Source organism: Sciurus vulgaris, assembly GCF_902686455.1.
Source record: "Sciurus vulgaris genome assembly, chromosome: 3".
Taxonomy (NCBI): domain Eukaryota; kingdom Metazoa; phylum Chordata; class Mammalia; order Rodentia; family Sciuridae; genus Sciurus; species Sciurus vulgaris.
The window spans coordinates 132,859,620-132,878,566 of NC_136463.1; the positions used below are offsets into that span (position 1 = coordinate 132,859,620).

The window sequence follows — 18,947 nt, forward strand, 5'->3', positions numbered from 1 at the left end:
TTCCCCAAAATAACAACTGCACACTTCTTACATCATATTTAGCTCTTTCTAACTAAAATAAAATTAAAGTCATGTCTGTGGTTTGTCTTTTTTTTTTTTTAATTAAATTTTCACCTATGATAGGCCACCCCTAAGAAACCTCTGCTTAGTGGAGGTAATGCTGATGCTTCCTTCAAAGTGTTTTTGTCATGGAGTTAGGCAAAGTGTTCCATTCCTTTTTTATGCTCTTAAATTGTGCCTGATTCTTGGAGTATTTTTCTAGAACATTTTCACATCTGGCACACTAGTGCATCTTCAATTTCTCTAACTCTTTATTCGTACCTTTCATATATTCTTATTTTAATTTGATAGTTCACAAAGTGTGGTACCTAGCTGCATCAGCACCTCCTAAGAACTTCTAAGAAAAACTAATTCTCAGGTCTCAACCTAGATATGCAGAAGCAAAACTCTGGAGGGGGAGCCCAGAAATGTGTGTTTTAATAAGCCCCTAGGTGACCTGAAGCTGTGGTTGTTTGAGAACCATCAGTCAATGGTGCATGTATGTACTCAGAACAGAGGGAGAATGGAATAAGGAGCTTTGAGCCTCTATGGGGGAGACCCTGGGAGAGGTAAAGGCTCAGCAGAGGGGTGGCATATGTGGTCATTTGAAGGATGGGAAGAACTTGGATGTGAAGGAGGCACCAGGAATCCCCCAGCTAACTTATTACCCACTCTAAGGCTTCACTTGATCAAATACCATCTTTCTTCAGTCATTCCATTCTTAAAGAAAACTCGCTTCATTCCTATTAACCAATTACTCTCTCCCTTCAATTTTAAGTCATTTTAGACTAGCCTACACTTCCTTCTTTTACTTTTTATTATCCTCTAATTTCATAAAAACTATGACTTAGCTTCCGATTTTTCCAGCCTAATATAACTACAGTTTTAAATGCCTTTATTAGTCCTCTTTGACCTGTCTACTCCTGGTAGAATATGATCCCACATCTAAGTTGCCTCTTTTCTGAGTCAACTTTTGTATTTTCAACCACCTCCCAAACCCTTCCCACCTTAACTTCAATTTGTACAAAATTAAAGAGATCATACTCTCCTCTCTTCCCAAATCCTCTCATCTTGCTCCCCAAAGGATGTTTCTGTGATGGAATTTATTTCACTGCCTGGCACCATGAGCCTTATTACACAGACTCAAAAACTTGAAGCTGTATTTTACTTATTTCTCCTCCTAATTCCTGAATCAAGTTAGTTATCTTTAAGACATCTGTTACCTCCTTCCCCGTTTCTTACCCATTATCATTACCTTCACTGAGGTTCACATTAGCTGGTCACTAACATAATCCTTTAATAATTTTATTCCTCCTGTAGTCAAATGAATTCTTAAGAACAGTTTGAATCGATCATTTTCCTATTTAAATGTCTTCCATGACTCCTGTTAGTGAGTTACAGGCTCTGAAATCCAATACACCTTTTCAAATCTGCTCTGCTGCTTACTAGCTGAGCATCATTACATGAATTAATTGACTTAAGCCCCAATTTTCTCAGATAAGTAGGAATAAAACAGTAATCATATCTCTTGAGAAGACCTGAGGGAAATGCTTGTGAATTCTTACCACAGTGTCTACAACACTGAGGGATTTAGTAAGCCACAAGCATTATCATCGCCATCACCGAAGTCATCACCATAGAATCCAATTGCAATGCCTCAGTTTAGCAGCCACTGCCATTCTCAATTCAACTGGAAACCATTTTTCATTTACACTTTGTAAAATTTGTTAAACAGGATTCTTCCTCAAGGGCAAGGCCCCATCTTTCTTTCTTTCCTTTGTTCCTTCCTTCCTTCATTCCTCCCTTCCTACCTTCTTTCCTTCTTCCTGTCTCTGGCTCCTTAGGCAGTGCCTCACACTTGGTCTTTGCTCAAGAAGTGTTCTCTGCTTACACACTAGCTGGTTCTTGAACACATACCCTTTAATAGTTCTATCATTTTGTGCAGGTCACATCTTCCAGCATGCTTGTCTCTTGTGGTCCTCTTTCAAATTCTCTTCATTTTCAAGTGGCATTTTAAATGCTATTTCTTCCAGGAAGGCTTCTCCCTTTCCTTACAAGAAAGTGTCTTGCTTTCCTCTGAACTGCAATACACTGAATTTACAACTCTAATATTGAAGACATTTGCTTGTGAATTATTGTGTCTGAGACTTCTTCCTCAAGGACCGACCCTGTTGTCTGGATCCAAGGCTAGACTTGCTTCATTGCTTTTTTTTCAAATGCCTCACCCAGAGAAGGCACTCAATGAATGTGTTGAATGAATGAATGAGACATAGGGAACGAATCTGTATTTCTATTGTAACAACCATGTGACTGCATATTACCCAATTAAAGGTTTTGTTTCGCATTGATAATTATGGATCACTGTCAAACTGTACATGGCTTCTGAGATTTACAGAAACAGTTTGAGAGAACACCTTATAAATGGGGTGTGCTGTTAACCTTGGTTTTAAAGTCTGTTTAGAACTCAACCATTTAACATGGAAGCCAAGTCATATGTGCTCACTAGCTTCCTGTGATAGTCCTCAAAAGCTCAATCCATAGGATGTCCATATTAACAGAGTATTACAGTAATAATAGCATCTTAATACCATTATTATAAGGGGTCTTGGAAAGGAGTCACTATCCTTGATGAGTATTTATGAAGAGGCTCAGTCTTCTTTGCCATAAAACCTTGGCTTTTGCTTTATTTTTTATATTTTAAGACATATTCAGAAAGCCAGAACCAGAAGCCAATTTCGTATATTCAAATAGTTACTTTTCATTGATAGGATGAATATGATTTAGGAATGTGTTGATTATAAATTATAAATTTAGAAAATGGAAGTACTCTATAAAGTATATATATTGAATTTTTAGAAATCAGAAATCATTTGTTCCTTACAATTTTAATTTTCAGCCTCTTTGTCCTCATTCTGGATTAATTTTTAATTGAATATGGCCTCTGATCTTTAGCTTTGGTTCCTTTATCAGGAATCCTGGGCAATATATATTCTGACTTGTTGACAAACTTTTAATTACATTCATTAGAGGGGTCTGTTATTTTAAAGTAACTCTTGAGTGAGTAAATAATCCCTTTTTAATGGAAAAGTGATTGCCATCCCAATGATCTGAATTGCAATTTTAGATTTTCACAAATTTACATATTTAAAGCAGGCAAGTCTATAAACAAATTATTTATGAAGAAAAAGTATTTTCATTGTCTTTTGCTTCCCCCCTCATAGAACTAAACATGGTGAGCCGAAAAGTGATGTCCCTGGTTAAAAAGGCAACTGTATTTGGAGAATAATGACAATATACCTGAAACAATGGAATCTAATAAAAAACATACAAAATTTAGTGTAAATTATTGGCACTGACATAAAAGTAGTATAAGACAGAAATCTCTGCAAGGGCAGGGATCTTTGCTTTGTTCACAAATGTGTCCCAACACTTAGAGCCATACCTTGAACACACTATGAGCTTAACAAACAACTGCTACACTAACGGGAGAGACCAATGTGGGTTAGAATGGCTAGAGCAAGTTTGACTGTGAAGGACTGATGTGGGCAAGATTTCAGCAGTGTGGTTCCTTGATTCTTCCTTTAGCTCTGCACCTACACCCTGACTATCAGCAAGTTCTGCTTCTATCTCCAGTGTAGACTGAGAGTCTTCCTGCTTCTTCCATGTCACTGTCACATTGTAGTTTCAGAAAACATTTGTTTGGACTATCTCTGATGGCACTTAACAGAGCTTTTGGGACTACTTATTTTCTCCTACATTTGGTTTTTCACATAGCAGCAAACAAGTTATTCAAAAATACAAATTGAATTGTGTCACTCCAGTGTAATGGCTTCCCAGTGCACTTCAAAGGAAACCAAACACCTTACCACCTTACCGTGGCCTACCATGGCCTACACATGACTCAGCTCCTGCTTACTTCCACAATTCTACCGAGGATCACTTCTTCTCCCCATTCCTGAGATCTGAGCTTCCTCTCTCTTTCCCAAACAAAATTTCCCCTCAAAGCTTTTGCTGTTCTCTGGATGTGGAATTCTTCCAAAACAGCTGTGTCTCCACTCAGTTTTTACCTCCTGCTCCCCAAGACGTTCCTTAGATTGCTCTTCACTGTTTCCTCTAGAATATGGCCTTCATGAGGACAATGGCTATTTTCTAGGTGCACTTACGCCAGCTTCTAGAACAGTGCCAGGACTATAGTAAGTACTCAGTAAATATTATAATTGAATAGATGAATATACTTCCCCCTTTTTAGTGTGAAGACACAATTTTAGTATCAAAGGATTTCAAGAACTTCTTACATATTATTAGTACTACTTTCTTTTCCTCAGTATTTATTGATTGAATTCAAAGTTGTTATAAAGTCAGTAAACATTTAAAGTAAAGAGGTATTTTGTTACACAGAAGGACTCACATACAGTTGGAAAAAAAAAAAAAAATTGGTGTGAGACATGGTATTTATTTAATCTACCAAATACTTAAGACACATTTCCATTTACAGGTGCATGAGCATCCTCAGCTCTCAGAAGGGCTGATGTCAGGGGATTTGCTATGAGAGGATAGAAGAAATGGCAGTGATCCTAGTGAGAGCTTTCTCAAGACAAATATAAGAATAGATTCTATATAAAATCTTATTCTAAATTAAGGACAGACTTATTTTTAAAACGATGTAACACCTAAAGTAAAGTTTATTGGTCATCTTTACACATTTGCGTAACAATTGATGACTCCTACATTAACACTTATTATGCATCAACACTGTGCAAAGCACTTTATATATTTATATATATATTAATTCGCCCAATTTTCAAATTAACACAGTAAGAGGAGAATTTGCTATTATCTTCATTTTCTAGGTAAGGAAACATGCACACAATGAAGAAGTATCTTACCAACGTCACAAAGCAGGCAAACCATAGAACTGGCTTCAAACTCAGTTCCATGATTTAACCACTATGCTGGATGGTCTTGCTGATAAAAGAAGGTACCATCTTTATACCAGTAGAATCTCTCTTGTCAACCATAGCATATAGTAAAAATTATAAATAGAAGAAAAATTACACATCAGATGTCGTTTACTCCTAAATACAAACATTTCTCTCATAAACATTCTCAAGTAGTGTTTTTCTCACTCCCAAATAGAGGTCTGACACACTTAGTAGCAAGGGACTAATGAAGCAGTTCTAGATCATGTGGGAAATCATGAGGAAAATCTAAATCAAATGCCAAATCTCACTGTGCCTTTAATATCACTGTGAAAATAGCATGATTTTCTAGGACACACCATGAAGTCTGAGGTGATAAGACAGCATAACTTAAAATGACCTGAAACCAAAAGTGGATCTGTGAATGTATTCCCACCTTAACAAAAATGTTCTATTTTGACAGGTTAGAACAGGGGAGACAGACCTCATTGTAACATAAAAGGTCTTCAAGCTTGCAAACCACAGTGATTTCTGCACAGTACTGGGTCAGGCTGTTTATGAAGAAAGGTCAATATTAGCTTATCCTCAAGACAGAATTCCAGTAAAACTCAGATTGAAAGGGAAAATACTGGGGATTGAAGTGGAACAAATTATATGCTTGCATGAATAGGTCAAAATGAACCCCACTATCATGTATAACTATGAAGCACTAATAAAAAGATAAAAATAAAGACTCAGGTTGTTCCTGTCATTCATATTAGGCTCTGTTTATTCTCCCATTTATTTGGTCCTTTTTAAAGAGATGAATTCACTATCTTATGAAAGGTGAATGAGTCAAGGAGGAGTCGAGTCTACCAAGCAGAGTCGTGCTTTGCAACATGACCCCTAATAAATCTTTTGGGAAGCAGGTCTTCTTTTCCAAATGGGGCCTGTCTTCACTTTTCTCATGTGAGACTTGGCAAATGGGACACTATTCTGAATCTGACAGGCCACTTCTTTGCTCCTCAGCTGACAACTGTTTTATATAGTTGTCAGCCGGAAACTTTTACCGGGGCACGTAGGGGATCAGAACTTTTGAATCACGTCCAGACAAGAAAGTTCATTATCCCTCAGCTCTCCATCCACCCAATCCCATCAAAACAGCAGCATTTCTCTCTTGCACAGCCCAGCCCAGCCCCAGTGGGACAGCATAGAACATGGGAGAGGGCTGTTAACATGAAGCTGGTTTAAGGGAGTAACCTTGTGAGAAGCTCTCAAGGAACAAAAATCTCTGCATTTTAGTGAACTATTCTTTTGGAAAGACTGAGAGCTGGGGAAGAACTGTGAAGGAATTTAGGGCCTTTTATAGTAGCCTTATAGCTTTAGCACTAGACCCCAATTCAAATTTTGCCTTACCAGTGATGAGGCTTTGGAAAATTTTTACTCTTTGAGCCTCAGATTTCTTATCAGATATAATAGCTGCCTTTTTTAGGTTTGGAAGGAGGACAATATAACACACAAAAATTGCTTAGCAGAGTGGCTGGCACAGAGTATGCCTTCGATAAATGTTAGTTTTCTCTTTTTTTCTCGGATCCTGAAAAGGGCCAGGTGTTTGGAGGTCCAAATTTAGAAATGCCTCCAATATCTTCAGTATATTCCATTTTCATTGGCTTTTGTCTTTGTATTGGCTTTATTCCAGGGATTCTTAATTTAGGATACACAGACCACCCCCTCTCCAGGAATTGGCTGCAAATATTTGTAACCATGCTCATTTTTCAGAGAGGGAAATCAGATTTAATCAATTCACAAAGGATTTTGTGATTCAAAGAGATTAAGATCTCTGCATATGTTTCTAAAAAGTTGCAGGCAAACTGAATATCTTTTTGTAAATCAAATTTGGTTTTTAATGTACTAGAAAAGCCTGTGAGTAAAAGGAACTCTACTGCAAATCTTTTTGTAAAGCAAATACTTGTTTCATAAACTGCAGAGTCTTTCAGTTTTTACAAGAGATTTGGATTTTCACCTACCAGTTTAATTAAATGGAGTATAGAGTAATATTATATGTACAGTAGCTAACTTCTATGAAAAATTTATCACAGAGTCTGGTGGTCAAGTTTAAGTTCATAGTAAACCAAAAGAAGAAACTCCAGGAAGTCCCAGTTGCCAACTGTACAGAATCTTAGTTATCCTCTGCTCTAAATACCTCATTTTATGGATGAAGAAATTGAGGTTCTGCAAGGTTATGTGACTAGTCCAAGGTCATCACAGTAGTTACGAACAATGAGGAATAACAGCTGTAAAAATAATGGTGGTGATTATGATGATGCCAGCACTGTGCTCTATTGCGCGTTTAGCTTGAGCTAAGCCTCTTAAAGACTTTAACCTCATGTACTCAAACTACAACCTTGCAGGAAGGTTTTATTACCTCTATTCAGCAGATGAAGCACTTTGTCCAAGGCTCTACAGCCAGAAAATGGACAACTCAGAAGTCACACCAGTTCAGACTCCAAAACTGTTTTAGTTCCTAAGACTCTGTCCTTTTTTGGGGGACCAAGGGAGGTCCTGGGATTGAACCCAGGAGCACTCTACCAGTGAGATATATCTCCAGCCCTTTGTATTTTGCATTTTGAAGCAGGGTCTCACTAAATTGCTGAGATTGGCCTTGAACTTGTGATCCTCCTACCTCAGCTTCTGGAGTTGCTAGAATAACTGGTGTGCACCACCATACCTAGCAAGACTATGCTCCTAAGCACTACTTGAAACTGCTTCCCGGAAAAGACAAATCAAAGTCACATGGTTTTGAAATACAAACAATTAAGAAATTAGGAAAGATACATTTACAATCTTTAGGGTCTGTTCATATATTTAAAAAATATAGTATTAGTTTCTTTCTAATGCTGCTTGCCTTCACAGATATACACTAGGAGTTCAGTCTCCAGAACAAATTTAGGTCTTCTCTAGTCACGCACCTTTCCCATCTGCAGGTCAAGGGGATCTGACCACATGAAGTTTATGCCCTCCCCTCCCTTGTTAGATTACATTCTGGGTCCCTGGAATTTCATAAACCAATGTTCTAATGGCCTTGAAATCACTTCCATGTCTACATAAGTCTCTTTTCCAGATCCTTTTCCCCAAAGTGGCCAACATCTGTGTGGACCTGGGAGTGGCCCCTGGGAGTGGCCACAGGGTGCCTATTTTCAGGAAATATAGAATAGAATATGGGGTAGGATAGATGACACTGTGCTTCCATGTCCTGGCACAGAACTTTGCAAGAATTCTATAATAATACCTAGCCTTCTCATAGTTTTATGAATGAAGTATATTTGTCAAAGTAGTACCTTACTTCATAGCTTATTAGATTGATTTTTAACAGATATGGACCTCTATTTGTATTAGTGTCCCAGACTTTGCAAATGCTAGGGTAAAGCAGGGTAGGAAAGGGTTCCTTTCTTGACTTTCCCACTCCTTTGATACCTCTGTTGTACCCCGTATCTCCTGTGTGTTTCTGTTTCCCCCTACTTTTGGTAGTGACATGGTATTATGGAGTCTGTTTACCCAATCAACTGACAACTGATGATAAGTCACACACTATACTGGATGCAGGGATGTAACAATGGACAAGAAACCCTCAGACACTGCCTTCATGGAGTTGTTGATGAAGAATGCACTTGAATATGCAGAGTGGTAAGTGTGAGGACAGGAGCAATTCTGGGTATGCTGAGAGGACATAACTCTTTCATAGGTGTCCAGCAAGGTTTTGTTTTTGAAAAAGTGAGGTCAAAACTGAAAACCTGAAGAGTAGGATTTACCTAGGTAAAAAGGAATGACTTCGGAGAAGAGGAAGAGCTGATTTGTATGTTTCAAGTAGCGGTAACTACATAAGAGGAAAGACCTGGAGCCAGAGCAAGCATGGTACCCTGAACTAAAAGATTTTGTCTCTGGGGTGAGCAATGTTCCTCAGGAGGTGAGCTGTGACTAGACCAGTACAGGTCTTATAAATCATGCTAATGTGTTTAGGCTTGTCCTAAAGACAGTGCAGAGTCAAACCGATTTTAAACAAGGGCAGGACATGATGAGACTTTCATGTTAGGACAAACCAGTAGTTGGAAAATAGATTATATGTAAGAGAGGAACTTATGAGGAAGGGCTGTGTAGGGCAGAAGCTGATATAGTCAAGTAGGAGGCGCTGGAGCGATCCATGTGAGACAGTGTTGGCATGAACTGAGGGTTACGCTGGGGTGAGAAAGGTAAAGGTAGAATCAATAGGACATGACAACCCATTGGGTATGGGGCTGATGTCCAGTGTTCTAAAGCAAAGCTCCCAGCCTGGATAAATGGAGGAGTCAATCACAGAAGGAGATAGAGGGAAGGATAGTTTGAAGGGAAATTTGGTTTCTGAGCATTCTCCTACCTCAGGGCTTCATATTTCAATACTACACATAAAGACTGAGGGTCCAAGGCCTATGTGCAAGTGGGTACCCCCTTCCCACTTTGCCAAGCTTCTCCCCCACAAGGAGGAAGGGAAAACAATAGCCTTGAGTAATGGAAATTCTTAAATGAGTTTCTCATTTATAATTCCATTGGCAAAGATAATCATTTATTTAAAGTATTTGACCATCATGAAAGTTAACTCAAACTATCCAATAAAAGATAATATGTCTGAATTTTCACAATTATATTTGATTTTCAGGTGTACGAATTCATATTCAGTCATATTTAGAGATTATGCTCTCCTATTTTAAATTAGTCTATTAATGTTGATCCTTTAAAGGTAAAGACAAAGTCACTTAGGAATGGCTAATTGATATTCTAAAACTTGACTGACATATTTCATAGTACATCTGGATCAGGAATTAATACATCTGAATTAAAATATTTTCTCAATCTCCAAGAAATTAACATGGGCTAGTGGTAAAGTACTGTTGTAAGCAATGGCACTTAGACTTGGATAAAAGAAATACTGTAATTTTTATTTTTTCTTTGGTCAGATGAAATACTAGTTAATAGGCTAATAATTCTATGTGAAGCTAGCAGCTCCCAGGATAAAACCCAAAACACTAAAGGATGGGTTTTTGAAAACCATCATGTCAAAAAGTTTACCATTTTGCTTAATATTAATGCGTATTTTTTTGTATTATACATTGGATATGTCGTATGCAGTATAGTTAGGTCTTTAAAAAATCTAAAACATAAAAGCAAAATTTTAAAAAGTTACTTTTGAACTTTTTAACAATTGTGCTATGTGAATTTTTGAAGTTAAAAAAGTAGAAATCAATACTATGCAAGGAAAAAACAAAAAGTGGATGAGAAAGCTTTCAAGGGCTTCATTAATATTTTAAGCTAGTGCAGAGGAGAAAGGCAAGCCATTATGTCAGCAATGCCACGGTGCTCAGATCTAATGCCCTTGTGGCTTTGGGTAAAATTTTCAATTTCTTTATATTTCAGTTTCTTCATCAATAAGAGAAATAGACTAAAAACAAACTCCGCAAAATGCCACAGCAATGCAGGTTATAATAGTTCTCACTCTCACTTGATAAAAGTCTAGTGGTATTATTAGATTCAGCTATTTCTTCTTTACCTGGAACTTTATCCCTGTGAACCAAAACGAATGATTTTTAAAATCACTCCTCTACTGTAATGCCATGTAAGACTGATAGCAAAATCTTCTCTCAGGAGGAATGGGCAAGTAAAACTTAACAAAATGAGGATGTTTTGATTGAATTCTTACCCACACCTAGATTTAGGGGTTGGAACCCTACACATAAACTGCCTGTAAAGAGAGGCGAGTATAGCTAAATTACAATTTATCTGGGGAAAAAACAGCATCACACCTTCCTGTGGATAAAATAAAGATCAGAATTGATACTCATCAAACAGACAGCCCTGACCTTGCCCAGAACAATAAATGAACTCGCAGTACAATAAAATAAACTTTTCTTTTTCTCAAAGTTGTTAGGAGTTCTGTCAGTGTGAACAACGAAGTAGAAAGCTCATGAGAGCAGAACCTAAACTATTCCGTTTGGCTTTGAGCAAGGAATTTATCTATTTCTTATCCTTATCTGAATAAGGAACAGAGAGGGCTAAAAATAAATCCCTGATTAAACAATGTTAAAATCTGTGGGGTAACCACAAAAATAATGAATATTATAGTCAAATTAATTATAGCTACTTACAGGAAAAGACCATTAAAAGCCACAAAGCCTATAAACAGACTAAATGGAAGTGCTACAAAGAAAGCTTATCGACAGTCACTCTGTACACAGAGGAAATTATATTCTTCATATGGCATAATTCATGAACAGTTCAAAGTCCAGATGCAATGATGATTGAATACCATCTTCTCTAGTGGTTCAGGAGAGTTAGGTAAGGATGGAGAGAGGGGAGGAAGGGTTTCATCGAGGAGGAAAGCTCTTTGCTTCACTTGATCTCTCACTCCTTCCTTCTTTTATTTTGCTACCAGGGATTGACTCCAGGGGTGCTCAACCACTGAGCCACATCCCTGGTCCTTTCTGATTTTTATTTTGAGACAGGGCCTCACTAAGTTTCTGAGGCTGACCTTGAACTTGTGATCCTCTTGCCTCAGGCTTCTGAGCCACTGGGATTACAGGTGTACACCACTGTGTCTGACTCACTCCTTCCTTCTTGAGCTTCATTTTCGCCTACATTCTAGAATGTTTCTCTTTCCAGGGCCTGCTCTAGTCTCTCTGATCAAGTTGCCCTCTCTCCTAGACCTGCTCTTGCTCTTCTGGATCTGTGCATGATGCTGTTACTCAGGTTTCCACCTGGTCTTCTCTGAGCAGCGCCCCCAAGCTCTCTGGATGATCTCCATCTCTCACAATTGTCTCTTTATAATTTCCTGATACCTAGAGCATAGGCCTCTGCCCCAAGACCAAGCTCTTTACATATGGATACCTAGTTGGTATTGCCAGCTGGATACCCCATAACCATGTCTAAAACTAATTTTATTTGGGCTGAGAGATTTTACTCTGAAACATGAGAGAATGAAATTACTCATGCTAAAGGGATATCCTACGATAATATAAACATTTGTTTTTTTTTTTTTTTTACAGGAGGAAGAGAACCAATGTCCAAGAGTAAGAAAAAAAAAACATTAACAAGATTTCTTGTAAGTTTTCAGTGTAACAGAATTACATACTTTAACAATACTTATTCTAATCACAGATTAAACTGAACATTATTTGAACTTTAAATTCAAATAAAGGATGGCCTTTTGGTTGGATGTGTTTTGCCCCTCACCAAAAGCTAGAACCAGATTGAAAGCCAGAATTAGAAATGCTGCTTGGAATTCTTGGTCTCTAGGCACTGTTTGTTTCCTGTGCAAAGTGGAGAATCTTTCAAAGGCTACTCTCTGGGAGTGAAGTTCCACGTAGTAACTGATTGTGCTTTTTTCACAGCACAAAGTTGGGGGAAGAATATCAAAAATGAAAAGCAAAAAGGAGTAAAGGATTATGGTAATCACTCATGCCAAAATATTTTGGTATCATTAAAATAAAGACCTTTTTTTTTGTTGTTTTTAAGGGAGGAACCCATGGTTTTAATCTATATTCTTGACCTAGTGCTGCTGAACAACCCACAAAGTATTTAAAAAATTTGAAGTGATACAAAATTTTCATTGAAGATCTATTGGAATTTCTTCTTGGGGTCATTTTCTTAAAAACTGACACATAATTGAACAAATTTATGGGGGTACTATGTGATGTTTTGATATATGTGTGCATTGTATAATGCTTGAATCAGGATAAAAAAATCTATTTCCTCAATTATGTATCATTTCTTTGAGGTGAAAACATTTAAAATCATTTCATCAAGCTTTTTTGAAATATACAGTATATTACTGCTGCTTATAGCCACCCTACCATGCAACAGAGCATCAGACTTACTTCTCCGAACTTAGTACTCATAGATCAACCTTTCATTTTAAAGTACATGCTGAATCAAATTTAAATTACAATATTTTGCAGAAAAATTTGGACTTGTTTCTTTCCCTAAATTCCTCTTCTTGTATTGTTTAGGTTAAATGCTGGCAACTCTACCATACTAATTGCCTCCTAGCTCCTTTTCATTTCACAGGCACATAATGACTGACTTGGAAGTCCCTAGTTCAGGCCCTGTTCTCTTCCCATCATTACTAGTTTCTTTCATTCCAGTTTTATTCTCCTTAGGTTCATCTCCCATGATGCTGACAAAACAATATATCTAAAATAAAAATTAAACCACATCACTCTTTGGCTTAAAATCCTTTTCTTATTCATCCACTCAACACAATTTCCTGAAGGCCAGATCCTGTGAGCCAGATCCATTCATGATGTTTGTGGAATATGAAGTAAACAAGACAGATGAGGTCTCTGTGCCCATGGAGCTTCACCTTTGCCAGATCATTTTCACTAACATTGGCCTCCATGGTCTCATCCTTCATGATGAAAGCCCTGACTTCAGCTGAGCTCCTTCTCTCATTGGCACAACTACATTTTTAATTATCTCAAACACTGCATCAGCAATACAATCTGTTTATAACTCTATGTGTACATTATACTGTTTCACACCTCTCAGATTTTCTCTTACTGGTCCTTTGCTCTCCTTACCTACTTTCGTCTTCCTATTCCTAGCCATATTTAAGAGGGGAAGTCTTTTTTAAAACTACTCAGGCTAGGTGAAGTATCCCTTCATTGTGTTCCTACAAAACCCAAATTCTTACACCTACCTCAGCTGCATTGTAAGGATCTTTATGGTGAAAACCATCATTTTATGCCCACTGAGTTCTAAACTACTACTGCTTTAATGACTACTGAACTTGAACATGATTCATACATTCAATATTTCTATAATGATTTCAAAGAGAATTGATGGCAAAGAGATACTGATAGTGTAGAGAATCACAATTCAGGGAAGATGACAGGGGATGTCTGGATTCTAGTTCTCATCCCCAATTCATGATGGCTTAAAAAATTCTGGTAGGTCAACAACTATAAAGTAAGTCCAGCCATTTGCTCCAGTAATGTCTGTTGCATTGTTACAAGCCTTTGTGATTGAGGTGTTAACTGTGTTGTGGTGAAGCCTGGTCCTTTTGATAAAGATGATTTGAGGAAATCTCTTAAAGGATGGTTTTAAGCATTCTTCAAATAAGATATGAGGAATCCAGAAAGAAACTAGATATGAAAATATATTGAGGCAGCAGAAACTAATTACTATCTGCAAATGGGCACTATGACATGGGGAAGAAGACCCACATGAGTGTGCTAACAGTGTAAAAACTGACTTTCCATGAGGCTTTCAGAACACCCTGAGACAACAAGCAGCCTACCTTGGCTAACTGGATTGAAGGGATTGTGTTATTTAAGGCCAAGATTCATAGAGAATAAGTCAAAACTACTTCCTGAGATGAGATCTTAGAATAACTTATTTTTCTACTTTAAACTACTTCTAGTTATAATTAGAGTAGATAATATAAAATTGGTTATATATCAGATATTAAATCTCACAGTGAAATATAAAGTTTCTATAGTAGCATATGTCAAAAAAGTATATATGAATATAGTTTGTTCCATCTGTAAGACCTATAATTTGTAATTGTTCGATTATATAGAGCTGGCATCTACTTTAAATAAGAACTTTGTTTGTGAATGTCAGTATATTTCTAGCAGAAAATGTGGCAACTGGACCTGTGTTCTTTTATAATAACTAATTTCAGGAAGGAATAGCAGGCTAATATAAGGGTTTATTAAATCTTCTAAATTATACAATTCTTATTTTTAGGAAAAACTATAATTTCCTTTTATCAAAAGTTTAGATGATTATGTTTCAGTATTTTAAATAAATTATAAGCTATATTCACAGTAAGGAAAATCATAAATATAATAATGGTTCCGTGGTTTGTACTGACCATCCATATTCATTAAAATAACAAACAACTGGTAGCTATGAATAAATGTCAATATACTTGAATTTCCGTAAATTTCAAATTAATATTCCCTACTCCAGCAGTTATTCATTATGTAATTACATAAGTATATGCTATTATTGTTGGTTAGGCACTTGAGGATTCAATCACTTTCTTAAACTAGTGACAGTACTCTGAATGTGGGATGTATGTTATGTGTGTGCATCCATATATACATTAAAAGATTCTTCACATAATGTTTATATCTCTGTATGTTGCACATTTAAGTACCACGTGTCCATTCTTAAATATTAATCAATTTATCTTCCCATACAAACATTTATTATATATCTACCAAGAGGCAGGCCCTGTGTTCATTCTGGAAAAATCACGGTTCTTACTCTTAATAAGGTAGATGGTTATAAACAAGGACAATGAGTGACAAGGGCAATAAGTGAGTTATGAACAATATAAGAATAGGTAAGTCTCCTTTCTGAGTGCATACAACAAGTTAAGCTGAACCTTAAAAACACAACAACTATATATATAAAAAATCAACATAACAAGTCTCTCAAATCAAAGCCACTGAAGAACATGTATGGAATCTGTCCACACATGTATATTCTAAGACTATTTACAAGGCATAGAAAGAAAATAATTTTATGTTACAATTCATCTTACTCATGCACATATTAACAAATGCCTTGCCTAGTTATGAGTACCATTTTGGATTAACTCAAGTCGTTAGGGTTATTAATTCTCAATCATGATCAAAACTAACAAGCTCTCTAAAGTTTCTTTTTTCCTGCCTTTTCAAGGTCATTAAACTGTTCCTGAAGCCTGAAAGTCACATTGTCTCTTCCCTGTTTGTTCAGCTGATCACAAATCAGAGGTAATGACGTTTACATTGCTAATAAACTTTGCTCCAAGCATGTTAACTCTTGGTTTGGTATAGTTTCTTCTCCCTGGGAAAAGCTTATTTGACCTCCTATAGGAAATATTTAACTAGACCAAATTCTTTGGTTAAGAATATTCCTTTATTTGTAAATCCACAAACACACATTCACATCAAACTAGAAATTTATAAAGTTTCCTAAATTTCATGAAAATTTCCTAAATTTATGAAATTACCTCTTCCATATGAGGACCAGGACTGATGTGTAAAAATATATTTTGTTAATTCTCCCTGACATTCACATTAAATTACCTAACAAATCTGGTTGCATTAGTAGAGTACCTCCTAGTCATTATGGTTTACATAGCCCATGTGACAATTACCTCACCTCTTAATGCTGTGTTTGTAGAATCAGACTAATAAAAAGTATGTGTTTTGATGGATAATCCATTAAATCCTAGCTAGTGTGGAGAAAATTGAAAATATTAATTTTTTCTGTATACTAAATTTCAATCAGTAATATTCTTGTTTCTTTAATATTTCTTTGATCATAATTATTAGTCTGTATTGACTGCTATTGGCTTACTGGTCTGAGATGAAAAATGAGAATTCCAATCTCAGTTTCTTTTATTAATGAGAATTAAATGACCTCAAACCAAAGCCAGATTTAAAACAAAATTCCACTGGCTTATTTAAAGTATAACTGGTAGCAGTTTATAAAATGTCTGCTAATTATTTACTGGTTTATTGTGTTGCTTGACCAGGTCTAAATAAACATATGCCTGAATAAATATATTAATAAATAAATATGCACAAAAAGACAGATGATGTGATAAGAAGCATACATCTTAATAAAACCCACATTATGAATTTCATAAAACCTTAAAAATAATAAAATGTATCAAGATAAATTCACAGTTTATGCAATTTGAAGGGCTTTATCTGAAAGTCCAATAAAATGTATAAATTTGGCTTAAGAGCTAAATTCAATAAAATAGTATTTGATATGTGCTTAAAAATAATAACCAATAATTTTGAACAATTTTCTGTGTGGCAGGTGCTTTGCTAAGTGATTTCTATATCTTCTATAATTTAATTTTCATTAGAACCCTGTTATTTGCTGTCATAGAGAAGATTGAGGAATTTTGGTGACCTAAATAACTTGCCCACTTATTGTTAAGAAGTGACGGAACCAAACTTTAGTGACTCCAGAGCAAAATTCCAGCTCATATTTGATCTAATGTGGTTTAGAAATTTGAAGGTCTTGAATGGAGTCTCAATGTTCAATTATTGGCTCTAAGACTTCAGGTAAATTGCTGAACTTCTCCGAAAGTCAATTTCCTAATATATAAAATAGAGACAATGAAATATCATAATCATTCTTATAAATTATCCTGAGGATTCAAGAGATAATGCAAGAAACTAGAGGGTAGTCTACAAATACCATTTCATTACATTGTGCTATCTTAACATTTTATAATTTCCAAGATATTCTGTGGAGTCAAGCAATGATATTAAACCAGAGAGTTCATCAGAAAAAGAGCTTAGGAAGTCACTGGAGTAATCTTCTCTCCCACTGTAGAAAATTTTAGGGAGGTGGCCAAAGATGGTACAGGGCAAGCATTAGAAAAGACCTTCACCCTTTGTGGATGTCATGATAAATGAAAAGAAGACTAATATGATGGACTAAATATTTGTGCCCTCCCCAATCATATGTTGAAGCCCTAACCCAATGTAATTTTATTTGGAGAAAAGACATGTGAGAAGGTAATAAAGGTTAAATGAAGTTATAGGTTGGGGCCCTAGTCCAAGAGGGCTCGTGCAGTGCCCTTCTAAGAAGAGGAAGAGACAACAGAACATACATACACAAGGATACAGTGAGAAGGGAATCATCTGTAATTGAGAAAGAGAACTCTCACCAGACACTTCATCAGTTAGAACCTTGATTATGGACTTCTTAGTCTCCAGAAATGAAAAAAAGAAATTGCTGTTAAGCAAGACTATGGTATTTTGTTATGGCAGTCCAAGCAGATTAATATCACCAGTATCATGTTCACCCCTCATGTTGCCAATGTCACCCAAAGAACAAGACCAACTGAGCCCTGTCCAGCTGCCAGCTGGGTAGCACTATGTTCTGATAAATCACATGAGGAGCTGACAACCTGGGGTTGTGGCCCATGGAATGTAAGAATGTCCTAGGCAAGGTTAGCATGAATGGGGCTCAGTATAAACTACTTTACTTGGAACAAAACTGTCCAAGTTCAGCAGTTTACTGTAGATATCCTCAGGAAAACAATAATATCAAACCAAGATCAATGAAAATACATCAATAAAGGTGCAGTGTTTCGTCTGTAAGTATGTTATTTCTAAAAGCTCAAAACTGAATCCATGCAAAAAGTAGATAGGATAATTTTGATTAATAAAATTACGACTAAGCAAAGAAAAGAATTTCTGCATTAAACAAGTAACATAATTTACTTTGTATCTTTCCTTTTTCACAAAGCATGATATATACTGGCATGTACTGAGTTAGAAGGGAAACACCCTGAAGGTGTTACATATGAAAACAAGTATGCTTTAATAACCTATTTTTGTATCTTACTTTCCTTAGGATGAATATAAATCATGTTTCTTTTAATTTACAAGAAGATAAGAAAGTTTTTAAATGCAAACATATCTTTCTAGAAAGGTCTACCTTAAATTCTATGTACTCTAAAAATTGTAGTTGACAAAATGTTTCTACTTACCTTCTCCTTTCACACCAATTATCTTCCAGGTTATTTAAAGAAAATATTTAGTGAGCATTTTTTTCTGTTTGAGACACTACTCCAAGTACTTACAGCAGGAACCTCTATTTGCCTTTCCAATCTCCAGAATACCAGAAGTATGAGCTTGGCAATTCACTTCCTGGTTTAAAAAAAAATCTCCCAACTTCCTTTGCAGTTAGTTAGTACCACATGACTAGGTTCTGGCCAATGAGATGTGAGTGGAAGAGATTAACTTCCAGGTCATAACCTTAAAAGGAAATGAATACTTCCTCTAGATTTCCTGCTTCCTGTGTCCTAGAGTGTGGAAGTGGTGGTGAGCTGAGCCAGCAAAACAATGATCACAGACCAGAGGTGCCTGTGCCACAGGATGGCTTCGTTTGGGCTCCCAGCACACTGTCACACCATTCCTGGATTACCAGGTGATACAGAGACAAGCCTTGATTGAGTCC

The 18,947-nt window shown here is 36.4% G+C and overlaps 1 protein-coding gene across 11 annotated transcripts in view; it reads right to left on the reverse strand.

Annotated features, from left to right (window-relative positions):
• ZNF385B (zinc finger protein 385B) overlaps positions 1 to 18,947 on the reverse strand; it is a 361,157-nt gene that overhangs the window by 101,776 nt on the left and 240,434 nt on the right. The gene's annotated exons all lie outside the window — the stretch shown is intronic.